Here is a 21,848-nt window from a genome sequence, read left to right as displayed (position 1 = left end):
TTCATTTCAAATGTGGCCTAATGCAGATATATCCTGGGAGAATAAAAGAATGGGACAGCTTGTGGTGTCCCAAAAACCTTTGGTTAACCTCAGGCTAGCTGGGGGAAAGTATAAAATCTATTACATGGCTTATTGTGAAGAATTTATCATTTATACTGTGGGATATTACACAGTGCAAGTTATAGCCAAATGCTCCTTTCCCCCAAAGCCCAATTATCTCAGCGTAATTAAATTAGGGTATGCCACATGTTAGTTGCATTCAAAATATTACCTACCAAGGTTAAATGGATTTTTGAAGTACAGAAAATGACCAAGGATATTTCCAATTGGGAAGGCACTATTAATCTTAAATCCTGAAGACTGACAGTACTTCTTTTCTTTAGTCACATAAACCTGATGTAGTCAAGTAAACTTGTGAGGCACTACCAGATCCATTAACAGGTACAGTAGAGTCTCACTTATCCAACATAAACGAGCTGGCAGAACATTGGATAAGCGAATATGTTGGATAATAAGGAGGGATTAAGGAAAAGCCTATTAAACATCAAATTAGGTTATGCTTTTACAAATTAAGCACCAAAACATCATGTTATACCACAAATTTGACAGAAAAAGTAGTTCAATACACAGTAATGCTATGTAGAAATTACTGTATTTACGAACTTGGCACCAAAATATCACGATGTATTGAAAACATTGACTACAAAAAAGCGTTGGATAATCCAGAACGTTGGATAAGTGAGACTCTACTGTAATCTAAATTTCGGGGAGGGGGGGAGAGAGAAAGCATCTAATTATATGCAATACAACCCAAGATTCATTGGGGTCTTTGCACGGATATCCATGTTTCTGGTCTTTGCATGGATATGCAAAGCAATGGAAAATAGTGAAATCTATTGAAATAATGGACTTCTGACCCAGGAACACCATTCAGTCATGCTAGAGGATCTAGAAAATGCCAAAGTGGACAAATTTTGTGGATAAATGTGGGCACCACTTCTTCAGAGACAGAAATTGTACTGTATTTAAAATGAAAATATATGATTCATACAACTTTGCTTAGTGCTTTTGTAAACCTTTATAAGGGTCTTCACAAAAACTCAATTTCATTTTTAAAAGATGTCAAAGGTGAGTTCAGAGATGTATCCCGCATCTTCAACATTTTATACATCCAATAATACTTATGACTTGGCATGTACATGATGCAGTGAAGTATGTTGTGCAGCTTGAATATTTACTGCATTTACTTGAATATAATACATACCTTTTTATTGCAAACTCGAAAAACATTTCTGATCATGCTGTAGCATATCCTCCATAGTACTCTCCCCTATAAAGTACTCTTGTCCCATCTGAGTCTTTTGTTCAGTTTATAAATGCTACACTACAGAAAGGGGGAGGCTATATAGTGGTGCTCATTGATTTCGCCAGAATTTGAGGATTGGTTTTCTAAAGCAAAGTTTCTTAAATTATGGGCCAAGACACCCAAATGGGGCCACCAAAACTGTATGTTGGGGTTGCCTTCCTTTCTCTTCCATGATCGTAGCCCTCTGCTTTTTCTTCTCCCTCCCTCTCTCTCCTTATTTCCTTTTTTTCTCTTGCACACATCTCTCTGCCTTTCATTCTGTCTATTTCTCTCTTTCATTCTCTTATATGCTCCTCTCTGACTCACTCTCTCTCTCGTTTCAATGTACTTCTCTACCTTCCTTTCTCTTTCTTTCACTCTCACACACGTGTCTCTCTCCCCTTCCCCCTGCGTCCTTTGGTTTGTGGCTACACAAACATTTCTTAGGTAGAATGAGACCATTTGTCAAAAAAGCTTAATAAGCTCGGTTCTATAAGTCACTATTAGATTCCTGTTTGGTGTTTTCCCTGAATGGTTTCCAGGTATTAAGTTATTTAATATTAACCTTGGAACACTATTCCACTAATTGCTCTGAATTGAAAAACTTTGTCATAAGGTGAAGTAGCATAGTGGTAGAGTGTCTACCTGTCATTCTGTAGAGGAAGTGATTGAGTCCTGCTGAGCCTCCTTTTTTTTAATCATATCAAGTCTGAGAAAATTAAAATAATAATTTGAAGGATAAGGGAAAAAAACAAGGGAACCATCTTCCCAGAACTGAGTAATAGAGAAGAAAAAGTGATGCTTGAGAAATGTGATATAGAGTAAGAACTGGGTGAAGGACTGACCTTTACCAAAAAACACCATATGGTAGATAGAACTCAACTTTTGTTTTGTGTGTGTGCATGTGTGCGTGTGTGATTATATATATATATATATATATATATATATATATATATATACATACACACACACACACACATACATACATATATACACACACATATATATATTTCTCCCTTTTTCATTTCCTTCCTTCGTTACTTTTCCCTGTTTTCCTTTTTTCCTCGGTTTTTTCTTTTCTTTTCTTTTTTCTTTCTTTTCTTTTCTTTCTTTCTTTCTTTCTTTCTTTCTTTCTTTCTTTTTTTTTTTACAAAATATTAATTTGTACAATGTAAATTTCAATAAAAATATTTTAAAAAACGACTTGTAGTAAACATTCATGAATGACACAGGTAAGCATGTAAACAAACAAGTTAAGAAGGGAATTCACCTTTGTAACTAAAAGAATGAATAAAAACCAAGAAACAAGGTAGACCCAACAAGACATGATCTCTCCATCTACAGAATGGCAGGCAGATCTTCTACCACTATGCTAATTTGCCTTATGACATGGCCATGCAATCCAGAGCAATTAATGGAATGATATTCAAAGTTAAATAACAATACCTATGATCTATTCAATGTAAACATTGAACATGGGTCTAATGAGAATAGAGAATACATCCTCAAACTTGGGGCAAAATCAGTGAATTGTAAAAAGTGTACTTTTTGCCGCTGCTTATTACATTCACCAGCAAATACAGAGTTAATACTGAACAGCATTTGCTCTTAGAAGAGTATTATTCACTAAATGTATAAAACAGTAGTGAATGCTAGAAATAGGACACTCCAGATTAGGGTTAGGGTTTCAAGATTATGAAAACTGAGGTGGACATTAGATTCATATTTGCATAAATATGGCAAAGTTTGTGTGTTTTATGGGCTGGAGGCTACTTATTTGAAAGTGCCACCATATCAAAATATCCCTTATCATTCTTTTTAATGAGGCATAAGTGAGAATAGGGAACATATGCTTTGTCATTTTTCTTAAAAACAAGTATAGTTTCCAGTCGTTTGGATAGGGTTTCTCTTCTGTCTATGTGCTAAAGATTAAACATACTGCCTCAGCAATAATCCATCATCCAAACAGTGTTTTGCGGAGGATGTCAAATGCAAAACAAAGATCAATGGAATGGGCTGTCAGCAAATCAACAGTGATATGATCACATGCTGTTTCATTTAAGTTTTTTTTCGCTGCTTTCTAGGTCAACACTGTTTTACAACATGGAATAGAAGTCCTTCTCTTTTGCTACAAGGCAAAAATAGAAGTATAGTACCAAATCTGTGTATTACAGTAGAGTCTCACTTATCCAAGCCTCGCTTATCCAAGCTTCTGGATTATCCGAGCCATTTTTGTAGTCAATGTTTTCAACATATCATAATATTTTGGTGCTAAATTTGTAAATACAATAATTACAACATAACATTACTGCGTATTGAACTACTTTTTCTGTCAAATGTGTTGTATTACATGATGTTTTGGTGCTTAATTTGTAAAATCATAACTTAATTTGATGTTTAATAGGCTTTTCCTTAATCCCTCCTTATTATCCAAGATATTCGCTTGGATTTTATTATTTTTAAATAATAAATTTTATTATTATTGTCAAATAACTTGAGGCAAATTTGGAGTAATTTTTCACATCTCTACTGGGTACATTAGTTGCTGCCATTGATTTCACTAGAACCTTTTGCATAAGACTACTTCAGCATCAATATACAATTATAGCAAATGACAATCAATTAGAATGTAAATAATAATAAAATAGATAAAACCATTAATAGAAAAAAAACTCAAAAATCAAAGGGGAAAATCTTGTCTAGAAACCATAACAGAGATAAAAAGTAATGATATTTAAATTTTAACAATTAGATGTAGTGAATTATTGTTCACTAAGATGGAAAAGGACCAGGTTCAGATACAAAGTCAGCCATGAAAATCTTTGGATGAGTTTGCTCCCATTCATGCCCAGCTTAGTTCACCTTACAAGTTGCAATGATTTTTTTTAATGAAAAGGATAGCTCCGCATGCATTGAGTTTAGAGGAAAAGCAGGATATATAGGTATGCCCCCCAAACAAAAATGAGAAGGAGAAGAAAAAAAATTGTAGTATGATAGTCAAAAAGACATTCAGATATGTGCCAGATGCGCTCCTCTCAAAAGATCATTCTTCAAATGGGAAGACATTAAAAAGAGCTTTCCCTCATGACCAAATTCTGGGCTTCCAACTGACAGGAACACCCAAAATCAGATCTCCACAGATGATCATAGCAAACATGGGATTCATATGGACCATTCTCACTACACAAATACAGCACTATGATTCAACTTGAAGCAATTTACCCCTTGAAGGCTTCAAGTAATTAAATTCTTTTAAAGAAAGATAATTTGAACGTGATAATGTCAGCTTCTGTATGTTCCATAGCTGCCCTGGCAGAATAGTCAGGATGGGGCTGATGAGTTTATTTATAAACTCATAAACCAAGGATATTGCTAATTTGCTCTTGCGAAAACAGCAAGAGCATAGCACTCAGCCTGTAATAACTATCTTGTCAGTTGATGTCACCATGATCCCACAAAAAGATGCTACAGCAGGAAATGTTTTGCATTTAAGAGATGTGAAAGCACTTCTAGCTGTCTACTACACTAGTCATAATAGACCCAGAAAGCTGCTCTAGAGCAAGGACAGGCAGCGTGCCTCTCAAATATAAGAGGGGACAAAGACAGACATGTTCCAAACAAATCAGTTCCTCTTGTAAATCTCCAAGGTTTCTCTGGAGATACAATATACTTAGAGAAACTACTGTCTTTTGGCTGGCTGAAAAGAACAGCCACATAATATTATTCTAAGAGCGAGAACAGCAAGTGGATCCACTGCTATGCAGGCAGAAAATATACTTTTGATTTTCCTGCCATTTCTCCCACTGAGGCTCAGAAAGGAATGGAACCAGAGGTTTAGCATCACTGAAAATCTTGTTCAATGCACAGCAGCTACAAAAAAGCTGTGACAAAAATAAAGAATAGATTTCCCACCTCCATAGCAGGGAAAGGAGTCCAAGCTGCCAATCATTTGCTTCTGTGAAACTAGAAAGATTGTGTTTCTGCCCTGAAACTCTAATTCTGGTATAAATAAGCAAGAGGGTGTTTCCTCAGGCCATTTTAGATGCTGAAGCTGTGGGATATTGTAATTAAAGTTTTTCATTAATCCTTGAGATGGGGTGGCAGCAGGGGGAAAGAAATGGAATTGAATTACTTCTCTAATTGTAATAGCAATTATGTGGTTTGTGTGATTAAGGCTCTTATACAAACCTGTGTGGGAGTAAGTTTGAGTTCAGTGGGATTTCTGAGTAGACATATAAAGGATTGGGCTGTAGATCTACTTGTAATTTCTTTCTGTGGGGATAATTAGTAGAGCATTAAGCATAACCATTTTGGAATGCACAAACAGAAGTTGAAATAGATGATGCTTTTATATTTCCATTTTTCATTATTTTAATGATTTAAATGATATGAAGAAGGGGTTTTTCATGAGAGGGTGATGCACAGGCTTATGTGATTGTCCTTGTGCATGATTCATGTCACTATAACATGCTCACACATTCTCTGTGTGTATTTATGTGGATTGATTAGCATCACATTTCATGATATTTAGAAATATCATGGAATGTGATGCTAATCAATCCACATAAATACACATTGAGCAGATTCAATTCTGGGAATACTATTCTGAGAACACTCTGTCAAGAAGCAGGGGTATTTGGCAGGAATTGGATCTGTTTTGTAAAGGTCTATGAGAGCCTGAATAGTTCATTTTACTTTTCGTGCTATTCTCACACATTTTAAAATTCAGCAAACAGAAATCTTCTTTTTTCATTACTTACACTTCAAATTGCACAAATTTCACTTGTACTGAGGAATGACAAAGGAGCAAATCTGGCATATGAATTTCCAAGTACATAGGATTACTGAAAATCCGTCACTAGATGTACTAGAAATTACATACCTCTGATTCGATCAAGGCCTTCCTTTATTTCCAACCAGACTCCAAATATACTGTTCCTAAATAATATGTGTACTCTTCATAATGTAGTGTGTATATGTGAACTTCTGAGCAATTGTTAGTAAATTGCTGCAGCTTACAAATGGCAACATGATCTATTGCATGACAAGTGAACCAGAACACAACAGGGTGCTGAGAATTGGAAACATTTTTTTCTGCTTGAGCACAGCACACCCATGACTTTTTACTGCCAATCCATTAACAGTGCTCCATGTCTCTGTTGAGGGTTGTTGCTCAATGCCATTTGCTGTCTTTGTGGAAAGTACTGTACTTTTATGGACTGTGGCTTTTGGTCAACATCTATGTTGTATAATGGTCTTAATGATGCACCTATGACAATCATGTATCCCTTCTCCGTGATCGCATCTCCTCCTATGAACCGGTACAGGCCCTGAGATCATCCGGGGAGGCCTTCCTCTTGCTCCCACCTTTGTCCCAAGTGCGACTGGTGGGGACAAGGGAGCGGGCCTTCTCAGTAGTGCCTCCCTCCCCCCCCCCCCGGCTCTGGAATATCCTGCCAAAGATTAGGCAAGCCCCTACTTGGTTCTCCTTTCACAAGGAGTTGAAAACCTGGTGGTTCTGGTGGGTCTTTGAATAATTTTCTCTGGTGTACCGCCGACCCCTGGCCCTGAAACATGCTGTACAAGGATCATCTATCCCTAATAACGGACCATGTCAACCCATCTTATTATATATTCTTGTTCCTTCTGGTTGTTGTGATTGTTTCTTATGATCTCCACTGTTTTACTAGCTGTATAGATTTTTAATTTTGTTTTAATAATGTGTTTATTGTGCTACTTATGTAATGTATGTTGCTGTTTTTATGCTTGTAAACCGCCCTGAGTCTCTTTGGGGAGAGAGGATGGTATATAAATAAAGTTTTACTTACTTACTTCTTGGAATGCATCCATAACACAATTTCATTATTCTAAACTGAACAACCAAGTTTTTAATGTTGCCAATTTGCAATATAATGCGAACTATATTTTGTAAATGTAAATTATGTGTGCATTTTTAACACTTGGTCAGAACTATTAACCTATCTATCTATCTGCATGTATAAATCTAGATATTTTAGTCAAAAAACCTGTGTCACCTTATTCACAGGTCAATATGAGTACTGAATGGATTCCTAATGGTTCTTGGGGATTTTCCTGTCACCTTAGCAGGCAATTCTGTCAAAGCTCTGGCTGATCTCTGGAATAGGGAAATGATCAAGTCAGTGGACACAATAGCTCCTGAATGTCCCCTCTCATGGAGCAGAGCCAAACCAGCCCCTTGGTTTTCCTAGGAGTTAGCAGTGATGAAGTAAGTGAGAAGAAGAGAACTCAAAGCAAATCTGACTGAGAACAGGCTACGGAGTCTTTAAAAGCCTACTCAGCAGCAATGGAGGCAGCAGAGAAATCGTTCCTTGCTGCCACCATTGCATGTACATGGAAATATCCAGCTGAGCTGTTTCGAGTGGTCAGAGGGCTATTACACACTGGTCTTCAAGGAGAAATCCCTGACCATTCAGCAGCCCACTACGAAGAGTTTGCAAGGCATTTTACAGATAAAGTTGCTCATATTTGTTCTGACTTGGATGCTGCTATTGATAATGATACAATTCCAGTGGATGTATCTTTGGCTCCTGCTTGTCCAGTGTTGATGGATACCTTTCAATTTGTGCAGCCTGAGGACATGGACAGGATCCTTGGAGAGGTGAGAACTACCTTGTGTATTCTAGATCCTTGCCCTTCCTGGCTGATCAAACAGGCCAGAGGGGGACTGGCAGAGTGGATGAAGGTGATGGTCAATGCCTCCTTGGAACAAGGAAAAGTTCCAACTTGCTAAAGGAGGCAGTCGTGAGACCCATATTTAAAAAGTCATCCCTGAACCTGTTGTTCTGAATATGTAAACTTTGATATGACAACCAACAGACAAAATTACAGCACCTTACAAGTTTGTAACTTTCCTGACTTCTTTGAAGGATATAGATGGATGTTTTGTAACCATAAGTTCCGATTAGATAGAAAATGTTTTATTCATGGAGAAATGCTAATAGTATTCACAATAATTTGTGCTTTCTTGCAAATAATTAGTAAGTACAACAGCAATTCACCTCAAGGATCTATATGTGAAACAGTGTAAATTAGCTGAATTTGTAATTGGTATGAAATAGTTTTAGAAAAACTGTTAGAAGAGACTGCAAGGCATGCTTGCTAGAAACATACCTAATTTTTTAATACTTGGAAGTTTTATTGGTTTTTCTTTTTAGATTTTTGCTGCTAAAGTGAAAAGGGGAAGGGTAGAGCAGAAGAAAAATATATGGAGAAAGAGCAAGGTAAAAACAAATTCATCTGACATATTAATTCACAAGTTAAAAATCATGTACAGGTATTGTTATATCTATGAAAAGAAAGGGAGAATTCAAATATTCATAGTCCCTAAGGACAGCTAAACCTTGACATCTCAAAAGATAGGTTCTGTTCCACAAAAAACAATTGAAGATATAGATGAACAACTGACAATTTTCTGTTGTCAGTTTCAGGTTCAAGAGCATGGATATGTGTGATGAAGTTTGGACTGTTCAAAAGTAATGGGGCCTTAGTTGGTTCAGCAGATCTGATTCTAGAAATTTGTAGGGCAAGCTGAAAATCCCAGAAATTCAGTTGCAAAAGGATGAGGCTAAGAAAATGTAGCCAAGCTTGAAGAAACAACACGGCAAGAAAAAGTAATTATGTCAAATATCTGTAAGAAATCTTCATTGTTGAGAAAAAAACAGTTCAGGTTTAACTTTTCCCTTTGAACTTCATAGTCTTTCTCATAAGCAACTTGTGTACAGCAAACCAGTTAAGAAAAGGATGCAATAAAATCATCTCATAGTCTTAGCTGTTCTGGTAATGAAGACTCTGAATATGCCATCTTTTCTTGAAGCCATAGAGACATCATCTTAGTAAAGGTAAAGTACACAAAGTCTCCATTTATAATATTAATTCTCCATGAATCCTAGTTTATAGTACCTCTTCCATAAAAAAAATTAAATGTATTTTCCCCAAATCTTACAAAAATATGGTCAAAGTTCTTCTGAACATAACATAAAATGTCAATTTGCATAGAACTATATGCAGTTATTATTGTCAGAATCCTATGCATGTTTACTCAGATGCATGCTTCTCACAACTAGTCAACATAATTAATGACAAAGCCAAACAATCCCTGGAACACTTCTCCCCCTTTTTGGTGATGAAAATATAATTATGACAAATGATAGAACCATCAGTAATATTTCATTATTTTTCCATAACATCTGAAATTAGCTACCCAAAGATACATCTACACTGTAGATATAATGCAGTTTAGCACTTCTTTAACTGCCATGGATAATTGCTATGGAATCATGGGAGCTGTAGTTTTATAACACCTTTAATCTTCTCTGCCACAGAGCCTCACAATACTACAAATCCCAGGATGGTAGTCTTGCTTTACTAAATGGAAGAATCATTGCATCTGGTGCCAATTTTTTATAGTATGAGATAAGGCTGAGTTTATAAAAGTTAGTTTTGTAATATAACTTACACATCTTCCCAGAACACACAAGGGAAAGAAAATACTTGAAGTCGTTTTCCAAAAAGGTAACTTTCCTGAGCTTTCAACAAAGGTAATACAAAGTTCTATTCTTTGATCTAACTAGGAAATGAAGTTTCTTCTGTTAAACTTCTGTTAGGGATGTAATTTATTTTACTAATTTTATTATTGAATTAAATTAGTAAAAGAAATTACATCCCTACAGTACTTTGCTTTAAAATAAAATAAAAACTTCATTTCACAAACGGCTTGCTGAATCAGGGGACTCTTTGAAACTTTGCACAAAATTCACACACTGTTTAATTTGCAGAAAGTAGTGTTTGTTGCACACAAAATTTTGCACTTAAGTCCCCAAATACAGCTTTTTGACCAAGGAAAAAATCCCCTGCAATTTTATATTATGATTATGAATTAGATTAAAGCCTCTAACAATCATAGTATAAACTTGAAGATTCTTGTTAATCCACAGTTTGCCTGGTCAGGAAGTTCTGACTCTCAAAAAATCATTTAACCATTTTCCAAATATTTTTTAATATTCATGTCATCCCTTACAGGCATATAACAGTAAGTCAGCCTACATAAAGCATGGGATCTCTTGTACTATTAAATACCCTTCTCCACACATATAGAAAAGGATTTTGCATTTGTCTTCATCTTTTAAAATATTCAAAGAGGCTCTTATGGTTTTTCTAGTACTTGAAAGAAGAGATAGGGCAAACTAAAAACCTAGTTCTTCTTCTGGGAGTGATCACTTAAGAGTTCACATATCTGTAAAAACTAGGGAAAACTACCTTTATGAACTTGCTCAAACAAACACACACAAAATAAAATTATATTCTGCAAATATGAGAACTGATCTCAACAGGAAAGATCAAATGCAAAGAAGACTGCCAGAGGCGGCATCTCTTAAATAGCAAAATTCACTTGAGTGCCTATCTTTGAACAAACCCATATGCTAAAGGAAAAAAAAAAGATCCTCACTATGTATTTGAAAACACACAAGCTAAGTGAGTAAAATTGTAGTATTATTCTAAATATATCATATATACTTATATCATAGAATCATAGAGTCATAGCTATGAAAGAGACAACAAGGGCCATCCAGTCCAACCCCCTGCCATACAGGAACACAAAATCAACCCACACACACAAATGACCATTTACCTTCTGCTTGAAAACCTCCAAAGGAGGAGACTCCACCATGTTCCAAGGAAGCATATTCCACTACCACACAATTCTTTCTGAGCACTCTTCAGATGCACCCCCCCCCCCCATTGAGTGTATTGCAGTAATCCAGATGGGATGTAACTAAGGCATGTATACCATGGTCAGATCTGGTTTCCCAAAGAACAGATGCAGTTGATGCACAAGTTTTAACTATGCAAAAGCCATCCTGGCCACCACAGACACCTAGGTCTTCAGGTTCAGTGCCAAGTCTAGGAGGACCCTCAAACTGAAGACCTGTCTCTTCAGGGGGAGTGTGACCCCATCCAGCATAGGATAGATCCCTATTCCATGGTTTGCCTTCTGACTGACCAGGAGCACCTCTGTCTTGTCTGGATTAAGTTTCAATTTATTTGCCCTTAACCAGTTCATTACTAATGATAAGCACTGGTTTAAGGTTGGGACAGCTTCCTTGGCATTAGAAGTAGTAGAGTTGGGTGTCATTCGCATATAGGTGGCACCATACTCCAAAACTCTGGATGACCTCTCTCGGTGGTTTCATGTATATGTTAAACAGCATGGGGAACAAAATGGAACCCTGAGGAACCCCACAGGTCAACAGCCAGGCATTTACACAGGAGTCCTCCAGCACCACCTTCTCAGTATGGTGCTCCAGGAAGGACCAGAGCCACTGTAAGACAGTGTCTCCCAGTCCCTTACCAGCATGATGACCCAGAAGCATACCATGGTCAATGGTATTGCTGAGAGGTCCAGGAGAACCAACCGGGACACTTTCCCCCTGTCTAACTATCTTCGTAGGTTATGCACCAAGGTGACCAAAGCTGTCTCTATTCCAAAGCCAGGTCTGAAACAAGATTGAAATTGATCTAGACAATCCATATCATCCAGAAGTCCCTGGAGTTTGGAGGCTACCACACCTTCAGAACCTTCAACAACAGTCATCCCTGTTATTGTTGCTGCTGCTGCTGCTGCTGTTGTTGTTGTTGTTGTTATTATTATTATTATTATTATTATTATTATTATTATTATTATTATTATTATTATCCTTCCACAAACCCTTCTTGTCCAGTGTGTCTGAATGATCATGAATGAACAAAATGGGAGCATTGCCAACCAATACAAATTTTAATATCCAAATAAAATCTTCATTCCTCAATTTCTAAGCGTGATCAAGAGTAAAACATCAAAAATCATTCACACTTAGAATTTTTATATTTGCTTTGTATAACTTCACTAAATTTCATTTTGCCTTCCCTTGTAATTACTTCCTTGTTTATTTTCATAGCATTTAGAATAAAATAATCTAGAAATAAGTGAGGTAGAAACTGAAAATAGAAATAGATACTTAAATCCATTGCAGAACATGCAACATAATGCACATTACACAGAGGACTGGAGTAAAGAAAAGAGAAATGCACTATAGACATCCCCCCAGAATCCCTTTTTGTTCAGTGTGCATAGGGGAGGAAATGCATTTATTCATTTGTTGATGGACTTGAAATATTTATACACCATCCTTCATCAAAAATTGATGCCAGTATGATTTGCAGTGATAATCCAATTAAAAATAATGCTCTGAACAAATCATTAAACACAAATGTAAATGTAGCAGATAAAAATTCACAATTATACTCTGTGTAAGTGTAAGTGTGTGTATTAAAAAGGACATATTTTTAAAGTTCTCTGTTGTAGGCAGATCTGGCAACAAAAGTTTTTCCTAGGAAAATCACTGCGTTCTGCAAAAATTGCTTGCTTAACATGCTAGTCCTGGAATTTTATATTTACTATTAACTAAACTAAAAAATAGTTGCTCACTTTGATTGACAAAGTATTTCTATACTGGAAAAAGAGGGGTTTTGCTTCCATCCCCTCTTTTGAGCTATCCCAACCCTCTAGTTAGGCATCACACTCCTTGAATTTGACCACAGAGATTTCAACTCAAGTTTGGAAGCATGTTAAAAAATGTAACTGTCAAAAAACATGTTTTTGAGCATGGAAAAGCTGTATTAAGAATTTTGCACAGACAACAATATTTACAGTTCAATATTTAGTCTATGCAAAAATGGCGTGTGTTTTGCATACAATCCTTGCCTGTAAACCATATTTGCCAATAAGAAATCAAGTAAATTTTGATACTTCAAGAGATCAAAATGTTAAAGTAGCAATGTGCAACTGCCAATATTCCTTACCTTTGGTTATCAGCCTTGCTGGATAGTCAATGAAAAGGAATGCTGGGAATTTTTGTTCAACAATATCTGCAGTGCCATCCCCTTTCTGTTCACCCTCCATTAAAGAGTAATGAATTCCATCTTTATCACTCTGTTTTAAATGGGAAAACAAGTTGAATTGTGTTAATCAATAAGAGGTATAATTTATATCACTCACTTAGGCACACTATTAAATAATCTTCCTTAAATCCGGCAGTTAAAACAAACAATAATTTATCTCTTCTCAGTATTTTTTGTTCATGCCCAATTCTAACTTCTGTTACCAAGTGGAACCCAGTTGCACCACTGTACTGAAATAATTTACTTCCCATTGTAATGAATGTGAAGTAGAATCCTGAGACAAGAAATTGTGTCTCCTTAATTGATAAATGGCGACTTTGTGGCATTAAAACTTTATAAAGCTGTGATACATTGTTAATTATAGTTTATGGGCCTCTTTGGGATTTCATAATCTCAGTCATGGTACAATATATTTTCCTTTATTATAGCATGCTGTTTAGTAATATACAAATCTTACTTAAGATGCAAGTGCTTCCATTTTTAATGGCTGCCTGTCTCTTTTAAAACATTGCCTCAATAAAACATATTTGTAGGATAGAATGAACATTTAACAAGAAATTGCACAGTAAAGATGATATAAATATTAAATAATTGCATGTATTCTTCTTCCTCCTCTTTTTCTCCTCCCTCCTTTTCTTCTTCTTTCCCTCCTTTCCCTCCTTCATCTTCCTCCTCTTTCTTCAAGAACATCTACCGTATATACTCGAGTATAAGCCGACCCGAATATAAGCCGAGGCACCTAATTTTTACCACAATAACTGGGAAAACTTATTGACTCGAGTATAAGATGAGGGTGGGAAATGCAGCAGCTATTAGTAAATTTCAAAAATAAAAATTAATAATAAATTAATAAAATTACATTATTTGAGGCATCAGTAGGTTAAATGTTTTTGAATATTTATATATAACTGTAATTTAAGATAATAATAAGACTTTAATAAGACGAGACTGTCCAACTCTGATTACCTATCTACTTGAGTATAAGCTGACCTGAATATAAGCTGAGAGGAGCTTTTTCAGCCCTGAAAAAGGGCTGAAAAACTAGGCTTATACTCGAGTATATACTATTTTCAGTTCTCTAAATCATTCATAAGACATATAATGATACATTAAAGATTTAATCTATGTGCAATCATTCATTCAGATATATATCCCTTTGAATTTAACATACTTTTGAGCAAACATATATAGCATGTCTTACAAAGTTGAGCAACGTACACACGCACACACATATGACTTACTGAGCTGTATCTAGACCTTTTAATTTCACCATTTTAATCTAGATGTCCATTGTTTCCAATTCCCCCAATAATTCTGTGCATAAAAGAAGAAAGCTAGGTATTAGTACTTAATAATTAAAATCTCTGCAATGCTGTTAATATTTCTACTTCTTTAGTAATATAGAACATATCTTTAGGGGGGAAAGCCATGTATAGAAAAATTGTGTGTTAAGCTCTACCAGTCTGCACCTGGATTTTTAATTGCCAGTTAAAAATTAAGGAATTTATAAATATTCTCCTTATTTCCATTTCCAAAATAATTCAGGACATGCACAGGAAAATTATATATTAAGTTTAATTGATCTGCACCTGGATTTTTAATTACAACTGTTATTACAAATGCCAGGCCCTGAGTAATAGAAAATTATAATATCTTCTCAGAACACTCATCTAAAATAAAAAGTATACTCTTTAAGTCAAATAAAACATTGTACTTTAGCTGTTTTAAAAGTTCACTTCAAATATATGTCCTCAGCTTTCTTTCTCTTCTTTTTAAAGTGAGATTAGTTATTAATAAAATCATATGATAATACAGCAGGTTGTATCCAGATGTGGTTATAGAATCGACCCATCAACATCAATACACTTTATCACTAATTTAATAAAACCATTATAATAAATTTAGAAATGTTTTGCAAAAAACATAAACATTAAGAAAGGATTATGGGAATAACAATAACAACTGCAGCAGCAGCAGCAATAATAATTTGATCTCTTACCTTCATTTCCTTGTGGCTCAAGGCGGGTCACAGAATAATTAAAATGCATAAACATTGTAAAAATGCCACAAATACACATTTTAAAATGTATTTCTATAAAATAAATATTAAAATACACAAAACAAAAATTAAATAAAGGAAACGAGTTTAAAATTTATGCTTAAAAACTGTCTGGATAAGCCTGCTGGAAGAGATAGGTCTTTCAATGATTGTAAAATTGTGAAAGCTTATCTAGCTGTCAGAGCTCTTCTGGCAGGTTGTTCCAGAGTCTTTGGGCAGCTGATAAACAGACCCTCTGGGCGACGACTGTCAGTTTGGTTCTGGCTCGTAGAAGTAACTGCCCCCCAGAGGACCTAAGTATTCAGGGTAGATTGTGCAGGAGAAGGCACTCCTAAAGGTAACCTGGACCCAAACCATGTAGAGCTTTAAAGATCAAAACCAACACCTTGAACTTTCCCCAGAAACTAATTTGCAGTCAGTGGAGTGACTTTAGGATAGGTGTAACATGTTTACTCCTAGATGTTCCTGTAATCAATCTGACTGCTATATTTTGAATCAACTGGAGTTTCTGAACTTGAGACAACAGTAACCCAATGTAAAGTGCATTGCAGGAGTCCAACATTGAGGTTACCAGTACGTGAACTACCATCTTGAAGTCCTCCAAATCAGTTGGCATAACAGCCGAAGCTGGTAGTAAGCACCCCTGGCCCTCACATCTACCTGGGCTGACATTTGGAGAGACAGTTCCAGGAGCACTCCCAAATTGCAAACACAGTCTTTCATGGGGAGTGTGACCCTATCCAGAACTGGTTGACACACCTCCATCTCCAGATTAGGACCCTTGATGGCAAGCACCTCTGTTTTGTTTGGATTCAGTTTCAATTTCCCCCCCTCATCCAGCCTATTATCTCCTCCAGGCATTCATTCAGAGGAGACACACTATTCTTAGCTGAAGCTGTTTTTAAAGGCATGGAGAAATATGTTTGGGTATCATCAGCATACTGATAACACCTCGTCCCCATGCCTATGGGTTATCTCTCCCAACAACTTCAAGTAAATATTAAAGAGCATTGGGGATAGAATGGCACCTTGTGGAATACTTCATAACAGCTCATTTTCTGAGGAGCAGCTATCCCCAAGCGCCACATTTGGAACCTGCCTCAGAGGTATGACTGGAGCCACTGCTTCACAGTGCCTCCAAATCGCAACCACCCCAGGTGTTCCAGAAAGATACCGTGGTAGATGATATTGAAAGCTACCAAGAGATCTAAAAGCACCAACAGGGACACATACCCCACTGTCCATGTTAAGATGGAGATCATCCACTAAGGTGACCATAGCAGTCTCAACTCCATATCCTGATATGAAGCCATTTTGAAATGGATCAAAGAAGTGCTTGTCACCCAAGACTGCTTGGAACAGGATGGCAACTGCTTTTTCAATCACCTTGCAAAAAAAAAGAAGAAGAAGAAGAAGAAAGGATGGTTAGAGACTGGTGTGTAATTATTAAGGTCCAAGGGATCAAGGAAGGGCTTTGTCAGCAGTGATTTAACTACTGCTTCTTTTAAACAGTGTAGACAATTCCCTTTTCTAAGAGATGCATTGATAATTTTTTTGTATTTGAGATTGAATTGCATGTTCTCCCTGAATATACGAGCCAAGAGGGACAGGGATCAAGATAGCAGGTTGTCTTCCTCTCTTGCCCCAGCAGCTTGTCCACATCAACAGTACTCACTAATTGAAACTAATCCAGTCAAATCCAACTCACAGAGTTGCCGGACACCTCATTGTTGAAGTCTGATACAACAATGGTATCTAAGTCAATTCTTATGTAAGAGGTTATATCTGAAAAACGGTTATTAAAAGCATCACAGCTACTGAAGGTTCTATCAATGGATTCAGGGGGTAAGGTACCTGACTTAAGTCTTTCACCACTCTGAATAGCTCAGGTGCATGTTAATCTGCAGATGAAATGCATGCAGAGAAGAAAGTTTTCTTTGTAACATATTGCCACCTTATAGGAGCAAATATGTCCTCTATATCATGTCTTGTTGCATAAAAGTTGAGTTTTCCACCATCTGTGCTCTAGTTGTCATTCTTCCCATTTAATTTATCTGAGGGTCTATATGCATTTTCTTTTTTGTTTCAGTCCTTGGCATAATGTGTCATCCTTGGTTTAACTTAATAAAATACTTGTTTTTACAAAATAGCAATATGACATATTATGTCCAGAGGGTAGAGACTAAGATCTTGTTAGCAAGTCTGACAGAAATATATTTTTAATTTATTTATTTCACTGGAGGGAAGGATATTAGAGGCAAAGCTGAAGTATTCTGGCCACATCATGAGGAGACAGGAAAGCTTGGAAAAGATCACGATGCTGGGGAAAATGGAAGGAAAAAGGAAGAGAGGCCGACCAAGGGCAAGATGGATGGATGGTATCCTTGAAGTGATTGGGTTGACCTTGAAGGAACTGGGGGCAGTGATGGCCGACAGGGAGCTCTGGCATGGACTGGTCCATGAGGTCACGAAGAGTCGGAGACGACTAAACGATTGAGCAGCAGCAACACCCCGCCTTTCTCTACCCCAGAAGGGAACTCAATGTGGCTTACAAATAGCACATAAACAGTGCCGCAAAACATACAAGTTAAGCATAAAATAAAATAGATTAAATTACCACATACAGAATAGCGTAATTAAAATACAATCCAATGTTAAAATACCATCCAAGAACAAAATTCAAGGCCGTTCCATGATCAACTCAAAATTGCACATTTTCCCAATTGAGGATTATAGCACTGCACTATTTTTCCAAGGCCTGCTCCCAAAGCCAGGTTTTGACTCTCTTCCTAAAGGTTAAGAGGTAGGGGGCTGATCTGATACCACTTGGGAGGGAGCTCCACAGCAGAGGGGCCACCACAGAGAAGGCCCTGTCTCTTGTCCCCACAAGTTGCACTTGCGAAGAAGGTGGGATCGAGAGAAGGTCCTCCTCAGACAATCTTAATCTCTGAGGCAGAGGGAGATTAAGGGGGAGATATGTTCAGACAGGTAGGCTGGGCAGGAATTATCTAGGGCTTTATAGGCTAAAGCTAGCAGTTTGAATTGTGCTTGGAAGCAAATTGGCAGGCAGTGGACCTGACATAACAGGGACATTGAATGCTCCCTGTACGCTGCTTTGGTGAGCAACCTGACTGCCGCCCATTGGACCAGTTGGATCTTCTGAACAGTCTTCATAGGCAACTCCACATAGATCATGTTGCAGTAAACTAAACAGGATATAACCAGAGCATGGACCACCGTGGCCAAGTCTGACTTCCCCAGGTACGGGTGCACTGTTGTATCCCAGCCACAGGCTGGCCACGTTCAAGATGATGACACTGAAGGGGACTTTGGTTTCCAAGATGGAACAGAAGAGGATTCTGGTTTTGGGATTTTGCAGCAGTCTGAGCCTCCTGTTAGAGACATGCAGTTTCACTTTGAGCAGGATGACCTGCTGGCCTTAGAAGAGTCAGATAACGGTCAGGCTAACATTCTTGCTTTGGGAGTTTTTGAGGAGGATCCGAGAGTTGTGGAAAATAATGAGGAGGAAACTGGAGAACTGAGAAATAATGAAGGAGCCGGGGCAACTGAAGACCAGGTGCGAGATAACAGTGGCCCTGAGCTGTCCAGGCAAGACCGTTTGTCTTGGCGGGGCTCTGAGCTTCGCAGAAGTGACCGTTTGGCGTGCAAAAGAGAGCTTTCGAAAGAATCAAGCTGTGGGAAAAGAAACGCCTTCCTGGGTTGCTATTAAAAGAAGCCTGTGCAGACCATGCCCTTTGTCACAGCAATTCATCGCTTTATCTGTGTGCATGTTTCCCTTGCCAGCATTTTGGAGTCTAGGGCCTTGTTTCGTGCTTTCTAAGGACTACACTTTGCCTCTGGGATTACTTTGCATTCTTGGACCCTGCTCCTTGCCTCCTATGGATTAATACCTTGCTTGGTGGATTACTTATATCTCTGGACCTTATGTTTTGGATCCTGTGGACTAAGACTTTGTGCTTTGAACTTCATGCTTTGGATTGTATGGACTAAGACCTTGTGCTTTGAACTTCATGGACTAACTCTGTGCTTTATGGATTATTGTTATTACTTTGCCTTCTAAACCAATGGACCTTGCCTATTGGACTGATGGACCTTAATGTACTATTGATTCCTTTTTACCTTTGGACTCTTTCTTTACAACATTGAATTATCTTTTGATTGCTTGCTTGATCTATATTCTGCTTTGCTCTAAATAAAGGCCTTAAAAGACTATTTGTGTGTTGACTGGGTATCCTAGCAAGGTGAACTTAGCCTGAGGTGCGACATGCACATACCAACATACCACATATCAACATTGGAAGAAGCTGCCCCGTATTCCTCAGGTTCAAATACCACCAGGAAGATCTCTGGTGCAATCCATACCTTTGGCGATGGATTAGCTGTGTGTATGTGCATTCAGGTATGGCTTTCCCAGGCCCATTGCAGGTCAGGGCTGCTCACGTAAGGTCAAGTGGTGGAGGGAGAAGAGCCATTCCAAGTCCCATGGGCCTCCTCCTCCACCAGGTATAGCTTAGCTCTTGTAGGTATTTTAAATAACAAAAGGAAAGAAGTAATAGATTCTATGATTCTATTACTCAAGTTCAGGGCATTGCAGAGACACCTTTTGAAATAAAAGCATTGCCCTAAACAAGAGTTTGATTTAACTAGTAAAATTTAACTCTGAAAAATACTACAGTTAGCAACACCTATATGTGGTCTTCTTATTTAGCCGCAAGAATTAAAATATATGTATATAGGGACACACTAAATAGAAAATGAAGAAAAGGTTGAGAGAAGATCATAAAGGCATAAAAAATATCTAAAGTCGAAGAGCTGGGAACTAAATTTGAATATCAGTGGCTATCAGCACTAAGAATATCATCTTATATAAGAAGTCAAAACCTAGTTTCCTAATATGTTAGGCTATACATGCATTCTTTGAAATTGGCTCAGACTTTGAAGGATACAATTTTAGTGATTGTGGTTCTGGATATACATTTTTCAGCCAGAGATTCAAGACCCTTTCCCCCCGTTTCCATGCTCCTTTGAAATTACATGGGTGTGAAATTGCTGTTTGTGAAATATAGGTCCTATCACCACTTTGGCTGTGATTTGAATAAACATAAATGGATTGTCTGCAAAAGAAAATTGAAGCACCAGAAGTTGGACAGCTTGGGAAAGAATCATCTTTCCTTGTTAGTCAGGGCAAGATTAATCATCATGCTTAGTATGCAGTGGAGTAAAAGTATCACTCCTGGAATTCTATTACTATTAGAACTAACCCAAAATTCCTTTTCAGGAGCTAGCAAGTCACTTTCCCAATGTATGATATAAAGTTAAGCCTGCAACAAAACAAAACAAAACAAAATAAAATGCTGTGCCAAAACCTATTTTTCCTGACTAATTTTAGCACCTCCCATTTTTAGCATTTTGTTATACATTTTGTTATTCAAATCTTTTTTTCAGGGTCATTCTGTTACATTCATGTATCATCTTGGTTTCACTTGACATCGTTTCCTGATCTCTTTGATTGTATGGGGTAATCTATAAAAGATAGTTTGGGTTTCCAGATTTTTACTAATACAGCCTGGGGATATGAACTCTAATTATCTGATCTTTGTTACCTCGGAGGAAATATGTAAACTTGGGTGGTCTAGATGCCAGGTTTTGGCCTTTGGATCCTTTGGGGCCACATAAAATACCAAATGCAGGTGACTGTTCTTCTGTGCCATTACACCATTTTCAACATATGGTGATCCAAAGGGGAATCTGTCACAGGGTTTTCTTGGCAAATTTTGTTCAGAGTGGAGTCTCATTGTTTTCCTCTGTGGCTGAGAAAATGTGAGTTGCCCAAGAACACCCAGTGGATTTCCATGGCCAACTGAAGTTTTGAAACCTGGTCATCCAGAACTTATGAAAGGGATAGTGAAAACATGTTTTGGGAAAAAATGTATTTTAGGTTAAACAATGTAGAGAATATCTATTCATAAGACTCCTAGATACTTCTGGTTTGTTTCTGGGCACAATTCAAGGTGCTGGCTTTAGCCTACAAAGTTCTATATGGTTCGGGCCCAGACTACTTGAGAGACCGTATCTCTTTCTACCAACCCACTCAAGCCCTGAGATCCTCAGGAGAGGCCTTTCTCTCAGTCCCACCACCATCGCAGGTGCATTTGGTGGAGAGAGGGCCTTTTCGTTGGTAGCTTTGGAACTCCCTTCCTAATGAGGTATGATCAGCCCCCTTTTTACTGGCCTTTCGTTTGCAAATTAAAACCTTTCTATGGAGCCAGGCCTTCCCAGATGAATGAAAATAGGCACTGTTAGTCTGATACATTTTTTGATAAAAAACTTCATTGACTGAAGGTTATGGATATCTTTAAATGGTGCTTGTTGCAAGTTTTAAAATTATTTTTTGATGTTAATTGGGCTTTTATATCGGGATATGATGTTTTAATTGATTATGTA

At 37.4% G+C, this 21,848-nt stretch overlaps 1 long non-coding RNA gene across 1 annotated transcript; it reads right to left on the bottom strand.

Annotated features, from left to right (window-relative positions):
- Positions 1-2,352: 2,352 nt before the first annotated feature.
- On the bottom strand, positions 2,353-21,525 carry LOC134298998 (uncharacterized). Its single transcript, XR_010006155.1, has 4 exons — positions 19,524-21,525; positions 16,617-19,430; positions 14,566-14,638; positions 2,353-13,355 (listed from the first exon to the last, which is right to left on the bottom strand). It is a non-coding gene; the product is annotated as an uncharacterized LOC134298998 (long non-coding RNA).
- Between the last annotated feature and the right edge of the window lie 323 nt (positions 21,526-21,848).

This window comes from Anolis carolinensis, chromosome 4 (assembly GCF_035594765.1).
Source record: "Anolis carolinensis isolate JA03-04 chromosome 4, rAnoCar3.1.pri, whole genome shotgun sequence".
NCBI lineage: Eukaryota > Metazoa > Chordata > Lepidosauria > Squamata > Dactyloidae > Anolis > Anolis carolinensis.
The sequence above is the reverse complement of the archived record's forward strand: the minus strand, read 5'-3'. Positions and strand labels throughout refer to the sequence as shown.